Source organism: Mastigoproctus giganteus, chromosome 1, assembly GCF_048544385.1.
Source record: "Mastigoproctus giganteus isolate SK-2022 chromosome 1, ASM4854438v1, whole genome shotgun sequence".
NCBI classification, from domain to species: domain Eukaryota; kingdom Metazoa; phylum Arthropoda; class Arachnida; order Uropygi; family Thelyphonidae; genus Mastigoproctus; species Mastigoproctus giganteus.
The window spans coordinates 100,146,715-100,159,431 of NC_143575.1; positions in this window are offsets into that span (position 1 = coordinate 100,146,715).

Here is a 12,717-nt window from a genome sequence, read left to right on the forward strand (position 1 = left end):
ACTGTGATAAAAGAGGCAGACGTGCGCTTCTCCATTGAAGTCCCACCGACGAATATTTGCCGTTCTTTTGTATGTGCGTCTAATAGTGGATGTGATAATTGTCTTCTGCCTCCTGAAGCCTTCTCAAATCTGCCGAATAACTCTGAGAAGGTGGACAAGAAGAGATGTACATTCCTGTCTCGTGCAGCATCTTTTTGACTCTTGTGTGAAACGATACGGTGAGATGCAAATCCGCCATCCGAGTACATTAACGTGTGTGTGGTGAGGAGTCGCGAACTTCATCAATTGCATCGCAATCCGGTGGTTTATTAATGTCCCCGAATGACTTCATTTAAGACAATAACGCCCTTTTCCATCAAAAAGAAAGAAAAACAGTTGAACTAGCGAGGAAGCCATTTTGTAGAAGTTCCAGAGGCCATTAAGAAGAAAATATTGATCTTCCCCCGAAGCAAGTTAGCCGAACTGGTCTTTGAGAGAAATATGGCGGACCACGCACATACTTTTCAACTTTGAATAAAAATGGCGGAACTCTAAAGGCAAGAAGTGTTGCGTCAGATGCAGGAGTCGTTCGATGCAGAAGGATGAAGATGGTATTGTCGGGAGACAAGCAGCGGTGTGAGTAAGACTTCTATGTGTCGTACGTTAATTTAAAAAACGAACTTTAAAGTGAATCCTTGCTCTTTAATTATGTAAATCACTGGCCAAAAGAAAGATTTTTAAAATGCATGTTGAATGTGATTTCGAAAGATGTCTTCTTCCATTGATCACTCCGAATATCTCGAGAGAAATGAAAATGATTCTTGTATTTATGAAAATTGACCTCTCAATCTTAGTACTTCTTTGGGTTATTGTTGATAGAAAGAAATTATTCGAATTTTGTTGATTTTTTTCGCCACCTGATTGTAAACTGACTTCTGTTTCAAGCAAAGATCAATGAGGAACAGAAGTGAAAATCATTTGAGATTTTAAAATTGTAATATTTAATAAACATTTCCTCAGGTTCTATCCTGCTAAGATCTTAAGAAAGAACTGTTAATTAACCGACTTTTCTTAAAATCGCACTCTTTTTTATTGTATTGAGAAACTTAGTCCATCGGACAGAACCTTGATGATTGAATAAAACAAAATTTTGTAAATTTTAATGTGTTATTTTAAACGGTTTTCAGTTTGGTTTTTTTTTTCGGATTCTAATTTTGGAAAGAGAAACGGTTTATGTAATAATGTATTTCAATGTCTTTATAAAGGAAAGCTCTTTGAAAAAAGCACTCTTCTTTGAAACACCAATTTATCCATTAAGCCTACAATATAACGTGTTCCTGGATAGGGTTTCTTTAAGGGAATTATTATTCCATGGCCAAAATATTTCCAATTTTGTCCATCCAGAGAATATAATAATAATACCAAAGCCATTTTAACTTGATGCTAATTCAAAATTACATATAAAAGTAGGGATGGAAGGACCGGCCTTAAATCCCAGAATAACATCTGAATTTTCAGCTCGTAATGAAAATAATAATAAATTCTAAGGATATTATCCTAGAACTTATTATTATCCTTATCCTGAGACCAAAAAAGCATAAGAAAGTAAATAATTTTTATCACTAATTTGGAAACTCCTTTCGGATTCAGTTGAAATGAAACCAATTGAATTACGATTTTTGCTCTGAATAATTAACTAATTAGTAATAGTTAGTAAAACTTTAAAAATTACTTATATTTTGGAGCTAAATTCCTTTGCCAAATATTAATTAAAAATTTTAATTCGCATATTGCTAGCTACAAGTTTTCAGTTTCTTATCCACCATCAATGTTCAAAGAAATGAAATCTAAAGGCAAAGCCTCTGTAAACTCACAGCTGAAAGAGTTCTTCCTCTTCCTCTGGATTTTCTGAGACCTCAGATATTTCAAAATTCAAGAGAAACGGGTTTTCTCTTGAATTTTGAAATTTCGGATTTCTCAGCAAATCCAGAGAGATGGAGAGGATCTGAAAATTATTACTAGACCCATCCCTAAGTTAAATGAAGTTCTTTAAATCCCTTTCCCCAGAAATCTTAAGAAATTTACTGTACAACTCCTTCAGCTGACTTTAACATTTGAATTTTTTTTCTGGTTTTTATGATTAAAGAAGTTAGCGAAAAATCTTTAAACCTAAAATTTAATGCCTCAATTCTTGGGGGTGTTGGTTTACTTGCACGTGACGTGGAAACACCGGCTAAAGCGATAACGGAATTTATTCGCATCCGAAACAAGACGAGTTAATGTTTATATATGAATAATTCATGTGGAATTACTCCATTTTGTGCACTTATATTATTCAGATTTTAGAAGAAACGCAGATCGAATTTTCAAATTTCAGTATTAAAATTCGCATTAATGTTTGTAGTTATTATTGAGAATCACTGCTATGAACTCAAGATTTCAATAAAAGCTTTTCATCCAACTCCAGTCCGTGTAAAATACTGGTATTTCTCTTTATTCCTCTTCCACTTTCCGTGATGTCCTAAGGCCAGCGATAAGATGCCACTCCCCCCCTCTTTTTTTTTAAGTAACGAATTAGATTACCTTACTACTCTTCTCCAAGAGTATTGGATTTTGAACATCCATTTTGACGAGTGTTGATTATCTTTCACTGCTTGGTATGTCTACCTTAAAATTGTATTGTCCCAGATTTTCAATAACAGTGGATTTCTCATCTAAAATAATTACAATGATCGTATTCAGCTCAAATAGAAGAGCAGAATAAGATCTGAAAATAAATTTACGTTTGATGACAAGATTTTACCACAGTTTAAACTCATCACCGAGACGTTTCTTTCCCTCATTGCACATGCGTTATGCAGTGAAGCTACATTCCAGTTGGCTATTCACAAAGTGAATCTGAAACCATCGTATTTTAAAAAGCAAAATACACTGATTAAAATATAAAAAGGAACTTATGTCTTCCATATCTTAATCCTCGAAGATTTAAGCACATGCAGGGTGAGCTATTTTAGGAAAGCATGCTCTAGAAATGATTTCTCGGTGACAGAAACCTCAAAAGGTCGTTAGCTTTACTTTTGGATTTTTTTTCTGTTTGATTAAATCTACGTCAAGCATAAAGTTTCTTCTCTCTTTTTTCAAGAATTTAAAAAAAAAATTAAAGCAAACCACCAACTAGCTATAACACGAGGTCTGATTCAGAGTTTATTTATTTATTTTTTTTGTTTATTTTCTACGAAATATAAAATTGTACAAATAGCCAATAGAAACGAAGTATTTATTTAATAAATATTAGATTCATTGTCTAAAATAAACAAAATTAATTATTTTACCATATTTGTATGTCAAATAAAACTTTATTTACTTTTCTTCAATTTTTTTTTAAATATTAAAATTCGCTATCGTAGAGGTTCGAAATTAAAGTTTTTTAAATTGAAAATAAATAATTTTTGAGAGCTAATGTAATGACTCCTCACTTTGTTATATGCTTTATTAAATACCAAGGTTTCTTTGTATAGGCCAATTTCAAATTCTCATTGCTGAAACTTATAAACGGGTTGTATATTTTTGTTTCATTTTCGAAATGTGTATTGTAAGAGAAACTTTGTGTATAAATGCACTCATTTGTTCCATCCTGTTTCTTCCGAAACATGTCGAGATTCTGTATTTGTATATTTATAAATTATTAAAATTATTTTAAACCACTGATAATATTAGAATTCAGTTTTAATTTGTAGTTTACAGTTACACGATTATTTGCATTACACGTTGACACTGGAAATTGATTAAAAAGCTGTTCTGCATATATATATATATATATATATATATATATATATATATATATATATATATCACTGATTACAAAGCTCGATATTAAATCATATACACTATCCTGCCAAAAGTGATGGGGTGCCGTCTTTTTGGATATGATAGATATCTGGAGTATGCTTGCTGCTTGAGTATGTTGTTCCATCTCTAAAGCTGAGAGTAAATGGTGTCATGGTATGGAGTAGGTACCCTGACTGCAGTGCATGAAATCACAAATTTTGCATCCTACGCTGATGTTTTAGAAAATTCTGTGCGAAATTTGTAGAAGTTGCCCTTACGATCCAACATGACAAAACTCCATGTCATAAATGGCGTGGTATGAAGAGAATAACATGGGAATATTGCAGTGACCAGCACAGAAGTTCAACTTCGGCCCAAATGACCATCTTCGGAATGATTTGGAAACCAATTATGATAAGAGCCTTCTTTAGTGGAGTCGACGAATGCTTTAAGGAGTAGAGGGACACAATACCGCTTGGTTTCTACTAGCAAAGTGTTCCACTATGCATTGAAGCATCCATTACTTCTAAAAGTGGATGGACCAAATGTTAATTTCTTTGAATAAATACATGGTTTGTTTATTACTTCAAGTATCCCATCGCTTTTGGTGCTATTTTCTGCTGTATTAAACTTTTTGTTCTGTTACAATTATTAATTTTTAATATGCCAAAATATTGAGCGCTAAATATCATTCTTTTTCAACATTTTAAGCACCAAATTTTGAAATTCGTTTTTCAAATTTCAAATCTGAAGTTTCATTTCAAAGTTTGAAAGGCTTCCATTCCTTTAATTTTAAATGTAAACGTATAAGCTTTTAATAATGAGGGGAAGATTATTTTCATACAGAAAATACTTAATGCAAAAGAAAGAAAATCATATTAAAGATTCCTTAAGATAAAAAAGGAAAGCCTTTTTATAAAAATAACAGATTGATTTTTTAAAAAAAATTAAACAAATAAGAATTGTTGATTTTTTTAAAAAGATGCGTGAATTTTAAATTTAATTATTCTATTAAAAACTTTAAATGTGCTAGATGACTATTTTACTTTTATTTCCTTTCTTCAATCGGTAATCATTCATAGTTTCGTATGTAAGTGTCTCATTATTCGAACGTAAATGATCATTATGCTTTGTGTCAGCTAATTTACATAACCATCCCATTACCCTCTCTCTTTTCTATTACGTCACTTAGCTATTCTGATTACTCATAATCGAAGGATGGCTGCAGTGATGGTATGCATTTTATAGATGATATCCTGTCCAATAAGATATCCCTTTCTTTCGCTCGAGGCAAAATTACTCTATTTCTTTACTAACGTTTAGAATTTTCGTTATCTCCCATATCAGGAAAGAATTGAAAGAATAAACTTTACAAATTTAAAAGAATAAATATTACAAATCAGTGGTGTAACAACAGTATGGTAAAATCATAGACAGTGAGGAAGAAGAAGTCAAAATATGCAATTTAAAACTGTTAAGGAGGCCCTTTTCGATATTTATGAAAGAGGGAAGGACATCTTCGCTAGGAATACCGAAGTTGAGTAATTCACATTCAGATTGAATACGCCAAGTTTAAAGTCGTTAAAAGAAACTTTTGGATTTATTTGTTTTTGCACGTAGTGTGGGTATGTTTTAGAATATGAAACACTTTCAGGCTTAGAAAATTTCTAAATATATTGGAGAATTTCTTGGAGAAAATATATTGGAAAATTTCTAAATATATTTCTAAGTAAATTTCTAAATATCTTCCACAAGGGCAACTTCGATTTTTGGCTGATCCTCTAAGACTTTAAAAAGGCTCCCATGAGAGTTTTAAACTGCGTATTTTTCTGACTCATTGTATGCATTTCAGCATCATTTGAGTGGTAGGTCCTCTCACACATCAATAATTTGTGCTGCGGTAACCTTAGATTTTGGAGAATAGCAAATGATTTTTGACATTTATTATTTTTACAAAGTAATACAGACCAAGTCTGAAAAACAAGTTCCAGATCGTAGCTAAATTTGCATTTATGTGAAACAATTATATCAGCAATGAATTTTACTATTGATGATTATAAAGTTTTTATGCGCCTTCCTACCTTAGTGATTAAAAAAAAGTGATCCAATCTAACATCACTGAATATTGGCTTACTCACTTCAGTGCATCTCACTGATGCAGAATTCATCATTTGATTTTGGTAGCGCGTGCGTAAATGCTATTAAAATCATGAATGAAACTGGTTTGTTATTGAAAAATTATAGTCTGATTTGCAAGTGTCTCTACGGTTGTTTGATTCTTCGACAATATTTCTGTAACACCGATGAAAGAATTTACCTGTAAATGAATGCCAAGAAGCATCCTTATGGAGAGGAAGATCCTACTCTATACTTGATCCCCAAAAAATAAATAAATAAAAAGAGAGAAACAATTATAGATAAATATCCGATAAAATTTGAGGACTTTAATAATTGAAAAAAAATGAAAGAGCATTATTTAATTTCAGCGATCCTGTTTTGATATCAATTTTTAGTTCAGATTTCATGAGTTAATGCTTAATCTTATAGCCTTACAATATATCTGTTATCGAAATTATATTTTTGCACACGTACAAACAACATATATGCCAACGGACTGGCCAAAATTCTATCATGACAGGATGCGATCTGTTGACAAGATTTTACTGCAGTTTAAACTGTCACTGAAATGTTTCCTTCCCGCATAGCAGGGATGTTACGCAGTGAAGCTACATTCCAGTTGCGCGACTCTTTTGCTCTATTTTTCATTCAAAGTTTGAATGAATATTATTAAAATAATATTTGAAAATTGAATAGTATTCTCCCTATAAAACAATACAGTATGGCCCAATTCAATAAATCATTCTAATAAATCATAACATTTAGTTTCCTAATGTTTATTCCATTCAAATTTTATCGAAAATGGAATAATAAAAATTATCAACTATATTCCTATAGTTGTTCGTTATAAAATACAAAATTAATCAGTTTGGCCATAGTAACCAATTTAAAGCCCCCGATTGTCATAATCAGGTCTCCAATGTATATGGAAGAGCGAGCTGAATCTTGATTTCAGGTAGAACAGTGGTGGGGTCACAAAATAAAGAATACAGACAGTCTTTTAAGAAAAGTGCGTTAATGTGAATTGTGCTTTATGTATACTTAATTATTCATATAAAACTTATAAGTTCAACCTTCATTTGTTGCCTTTTCTCGTATGTAAAATCTCAGCTAGTCTTTGTCTAGTATCTCCAGTTTACTAGACAAGGTAAACTGGAGATACTAGAATACTTTAAATTTTATGTTTTAATAGTACAATAACGTCACTGATACTAATACGAGTATGTTATGCTTCAATATTTAATATATCACTAAATAAGTAATGTGTAAAATCAAATACAAATGGTAATCCATAACAAAGTTATGGAAGAGGAGGGACGATCTCTTGATGAGTTCATTATCTGAGTAGGAGAAAAAATATATGTATGAGAATATCCTCTGGCTTTGGCTGATAATCTGATTGTTTATAGAATATGTTAATAAAAATTTAATTTCCTATTTAAAAGTAATAAAGCAAAACCCTAATTGCATTCTTCGAAATTGTAGAGTATATTTCAACTTAATTTAATATCATTAAAAAAATTAACCAGTTAACTGAGTAAAAAGATTTTTTATACAAACTTAGAACTATACCTCTAAATTTTCCATTGCAAGTTAGATACAGTTCTGAAATCACAGTTCCAATATCTACCGAAGGCTTTAAAAGTAACCCCCCCTTTATGCAGCTCCACTGGACTGCTGAATCTAGATTTTTACTGAGAGAAAGAAACAGAGGTTCACAATATGTATGGTAATGATAGGCACACGAAGATTTTGGATAGGTTGGTCCCTTCAGTGAATTTCACAAAAAAAACTTTAAATATTTAAAAATATCACAAAAACGTACCATTAAGTATATATTATAACTGTAGCTTATTCAGTCTGCAGTTGGTTGACCTCCCAAATGTAATTTTGGTATCGATTTGGTTTTTATTTCTAAATAGATCATATTGAAAGAGCTAAGGTTAAAGAAATATTTTTAAATAAAAGAAAGAAAGCCGAAAATAAAGTAAAAGTAATCGGAGAATAGTAACCGAATTTGTATTTGTGCGTGTATTGGATAATTGCGATTATCCGTGCATTAAAATCCGTTTGTGTCTAGCCATCGAATCCGTGTTGCAGCCTTGTTTGTCTCAAGCTGTTTCCAGTTTGATAGAGAGACCCAGATATACCAGAAAGGTGAGGTTATTTCTTCAGCATTCGTTTCGAAATTTATTCGGGATCTGCACATTCTTTTTAAATTTTCCAAGTTGTAAACAGGGTTAACTCTCAGAGAAAAATAAAATCGTTATACAAGCAGAGTTCTGTTGTAAACAAATCGGTTTCCAGTTGCAATAGCAACATATTCGACAGGATGGAGTAGAATGATTAGAAATATGATATGCTTGCTGTTTTTTTTTTTTTTGTATCTAGCTTTAATTAGATTTCTAACACCTCATTTTTATGGTTACGTATTGCTTAGCAGTAGTAGCCGGCCAATTTAATGAAACCTTTTTTTTTTTGAATCGCTATCAGTGACACCAGGTAACTATTCAGGTCTTCTTCGATAGGACCTTTGACGGAAACCCAGGATTTCTCATCCTGTAAAGTCATATAACACACAGTCATACATAGGATTGCGCTTCAAAAGTTCATCCTCTTAATGGATGCTTATTATTTGAAAACTGGATGTAGTAAGCTCATAAGCGAATATGGCGCATAGTTATTAATTATATGGTGTGAGGATTTACGAGTGTATCCTTAATAACAGACCTGGCAATTCATAGTATGGCCTTTAACCAACTCCAAAAACTGCTGTTAAAGGAAGACCTGCAACTAGGTCGAAGGATGGGATCAATGAACCTTTGGGCGTGACATTTTGCGATGCCGCTCATATAGCACATGATCGATGCAGTTGGAGTGGAGAAATTTGTTGGTGACCACAACAGCTCCTCAGGAAACTATGTGATTGGAAGAAGAAGATGGCCTTTAAATTTCACGACTACTCATAAGGATTCAACGAAATCCCCCATGTTCCACTAGCAAACACAAGACTATTTCATACACAATTGGCGCAGTGGAACTCATTTCTACACATAGAACTGCGTGCAGGTTCCACTAAATACAGTAATATTCTTGCATTCTGTAGCTTGGGAACTCAGAAATTTTGTGTTATTTCTGCACTTTTTTGATAAGTCTTGGTAAGTGGAAGGATGGTATTATCATCTCAAGAAACATTACAATCACAGTACAAAGTAAAAAAAAAGTTTCCTATAGAAAATTTGAAACCATCCTTTTAAACCAGCCCTTATTGTGTACAGGAATCTGTCAAATCAAATTGATGACATCGATTGTCATTATTTAGATATTGAAAAATAGTAGTGGGATGATGGTAATTCAAATCATGATATTTTAGTAGTGGTCAAGCGCTAGTGATTTATATTTTTAAAAGATGCTTATCTTTAAGACTCAAGTGTGTGTATGCGAGAGAGAGAGAAAATAATTAATTGATTTCCTTTTCATGATGTCCAACACATTATGATCTCCCTTCTCTGGTCATCAGAGGCATTTTCTAATTTCTATTTACAACAGAGATACACTCGCTGACCAGAAAAAAAAAGAAAAAATAGACAACTTTTGCGATTGGTGTTAACAGATAATTAAACGTACAATATGCAAGTATAAGTTGTCACATAGTATGATCAAAGTTCTTTGGTATCGGATATATACTGTACGCTTTCCTGTGGCTTCTTAGTCGATTCGACCATGAGGAAGACAGGAGATCTTCCCGATTTTCAGAAAGGTGTTATTGTTGGAGCACGCTCAGTAGGAGCGATATTTTGAGAAAACAAAGGAAATCACTGGCGTGGCAAAAGGAACCATCTCAAAAGTATACAATGAGTTGAAGACGAAAGGGGTATGTAGCTGTAAAAGGAAAAAATGCGGCAGAAGGTCGGTACTCCAAGAACGAGACCGCAGGAATTGTGCGTCAGAAAAGAAAGTCCAGTGTGCAGCAAATGATTTAAAAATTCAATTTAGACAAATAAAGATCCATTTTCAAACGAATTATATGGCGGAAGTTGAAGAATCTGGGATATGGTAATCGTGAGCTTATGCGAAAAACCATTTCTTTCTGTAAAAAATCGAAATTTTCGACTGAAGTGGGCCAGCAACGCCATTTTCTGCACTAATGATAGGGTGAAAATGTGGCGTTAACTTCATGAAGTCATGCATCCAGACTGTCTCGTGGCCACCACTCGAGCATATGGAGTTGGTGTTACAGTATTGGGTATTTTCTGTTGGTATGGACTGGGTCCGCTCAGACCTTTTGAGGGTCGTGTTGCCTTTAAGAATATCTTTCTGTCTCATTGGACAAAGCAGACTGTCTATACTACAATGATCAGTATCTACTAGCGATCTCGGTGGCATTCTCAAATTCTGCAATGCTTCATTTTTACCGAGATTAAATGGTTTCTTTCAAGACGTCGCAACTATCCACCATTCAAAAATGATATCTGAATGGACCGAGAAACGTTCCCAAGATTTCCAACAGCCACTGGCCGAATCCAATTGAGAATCTCTGGGACAGCGCAGTTCGGCTTCGCAGTGCTTTACAGGACATATTACAGAAGCTGACAAATATCCTGATGGAAGAAGGATCACATCTGGAGCTAGACTCCCTCAGACCTATTGAAATCCATGCGACGACGTGTATGGGCTATGCCCTACTGGATATTGAAAAAAAGGTTTATAATTTTTTGGCTAATGAGGGCAAGTTTTTTTTGCTTTGTAATTTGTGTAGAGCAGACTGTCTATACTACAATGATCAGTATCTACTAGCGATCTCGGTGGCATTCTCAAATTTCTTATGTCATTTAACAGTGGGAATTTTTCCTCTGGACACTACCAGAATTAGGTTCCATCTTTCAATCCACTTCAAGACAATGAACCCTAAAAATGAACAGATTTGAAACGACATCAGCTGAAATGTGACAAGTCAGCCATAGCCTACCACATTATATATTAACGAGATTTTACGTGTCCTTTAGAATATCGAGGAAAGTTATCTTTGCATAACTACACAAATTCTTCTTAATTGACTTTATCGTGTGAATTGAATTCAGATTCGGACGTGTGTCTTCCAAGCTCGCGTAACTTTTGCGTTTCCAGTAAGTAGGAGATATTGGCAGAAAACGTTCTCCAAAGTGGCACTTGGCAGCTATTAATTGGCACTTTAACATAGTTGATATTTCAAAGTCAATAACTGTATTTTTTTTTTTTTTTTTTGCAGCTATTTAATAGCTAACTGAAACGCGCCAGCAAATATTGTAGCACGATAAATGCTTAAGATTTGCTTGGCCAGGATGGATGTCTAGGTCCTCCTTTTGCCCTCAGTACAGCAGCTATTCGACGTGGCATTGATTCAACAAGATGTCGGAAGCGTTCGGGAGTTATGGCCAACCAAGCTGTGTGTAATGTGGTCAGCAATGCAGGTATGGAGGTGATTGGTGTATCCAAACGCCTGCTATGCCTTTCCATAGTGTCCCACAAGTGCTCTATGGGATTGATATCGGTGGGGGGGGGAGTTCGGAAGCCAATCGATATGCTAGAAGTCAGAACTATGTTCCTCAAACCATTTCTGCACAACAAGTGCCCAATGGCTCCGCGCATTGTCATCTTGGAAGACACCATCGCCATTCGGGAAAAAGTGTAACATAGTGGGGTGTACACAGTCTGCAAGCAGTTGACGATAGCGGAGACCAGTGATACGTTGTTCCGCATGCACCAGGGGTCCAAGTTCCTGCCTGTGAACATGCCCCGCACCATACAACCGCCTCCACCGGCCTACACTTTTGATACCATGCATGGTGAATGAAGAGCCTCATTTTGTTGATACCAAATCCGTACACGACCATCCACGGTGTGGAGTAAATAACGTGACTCATCCGACTAGCACACCTTCTTCCAGTCTTCTAACGTCCAACTTGCATGCTCTTTGCACCAGGCGAGTCTTTTACGCCGGTTAGGAGAGGATGCCGTAGGGGTCGTCTGCTGGTATAGCCCATACGTGCGAGCGTGCGACGCATGATCATGCCAGATATTCAAATACTATTGATATTTGATTATATGATAAGAACAATTAATTAATTAAATGTTGGATAATGGCTTTATTAGCGAAATAAGAAAATTAGCATTTCATTATTTCTTCCTGAATTCGTCTCTTGATGCGATGCAGATATCTAAAAGACTCTTTTTGTTCCAGTTAAATAAAATATGTGGATCTGGATGCATAAAAATGCTGAAAGACTTAACTAAAACTTTATAAACGAGGGTGTTTCAATGTCCATCTTTTATTTTCTGCAAAAAAGCAAAAACAAAAATACATACCTACAGAATCATCAAACAATTACTCTTTCAAAGTATTTTCCCCTCTGAAATGACACATTTTTGTCATCGATGTGGCAACCAACCAATGTCGACAGTATAGAACGAAGTCTGATGGCTATGTAGCCAATTCGGTGCATCGCACTTGAGTTCATTATGTGTCTTGAATTTCTGCCATTCCAGGCTCCTTCACTGGCACACACAACTGGGCACTAAATATGCACTGTAAGGAGGATATTTCTTGATTTCTCACTTCTAGGTTGTCAATGTCGTCCTTGTCAAATTCGCCGTATGCGAATGGGCGTTATCTGCAGATTCTTTTTGACAATTTTCCAGACTTTCTCTTGAGAATCGCTGTATACACATCATTGGGAAGCAAGTTGCTGTAATTCCGAACGTTAACAGTTGCACAAATTATTGGCAGAAAATCGACAAGAATGAAGCTTTCTG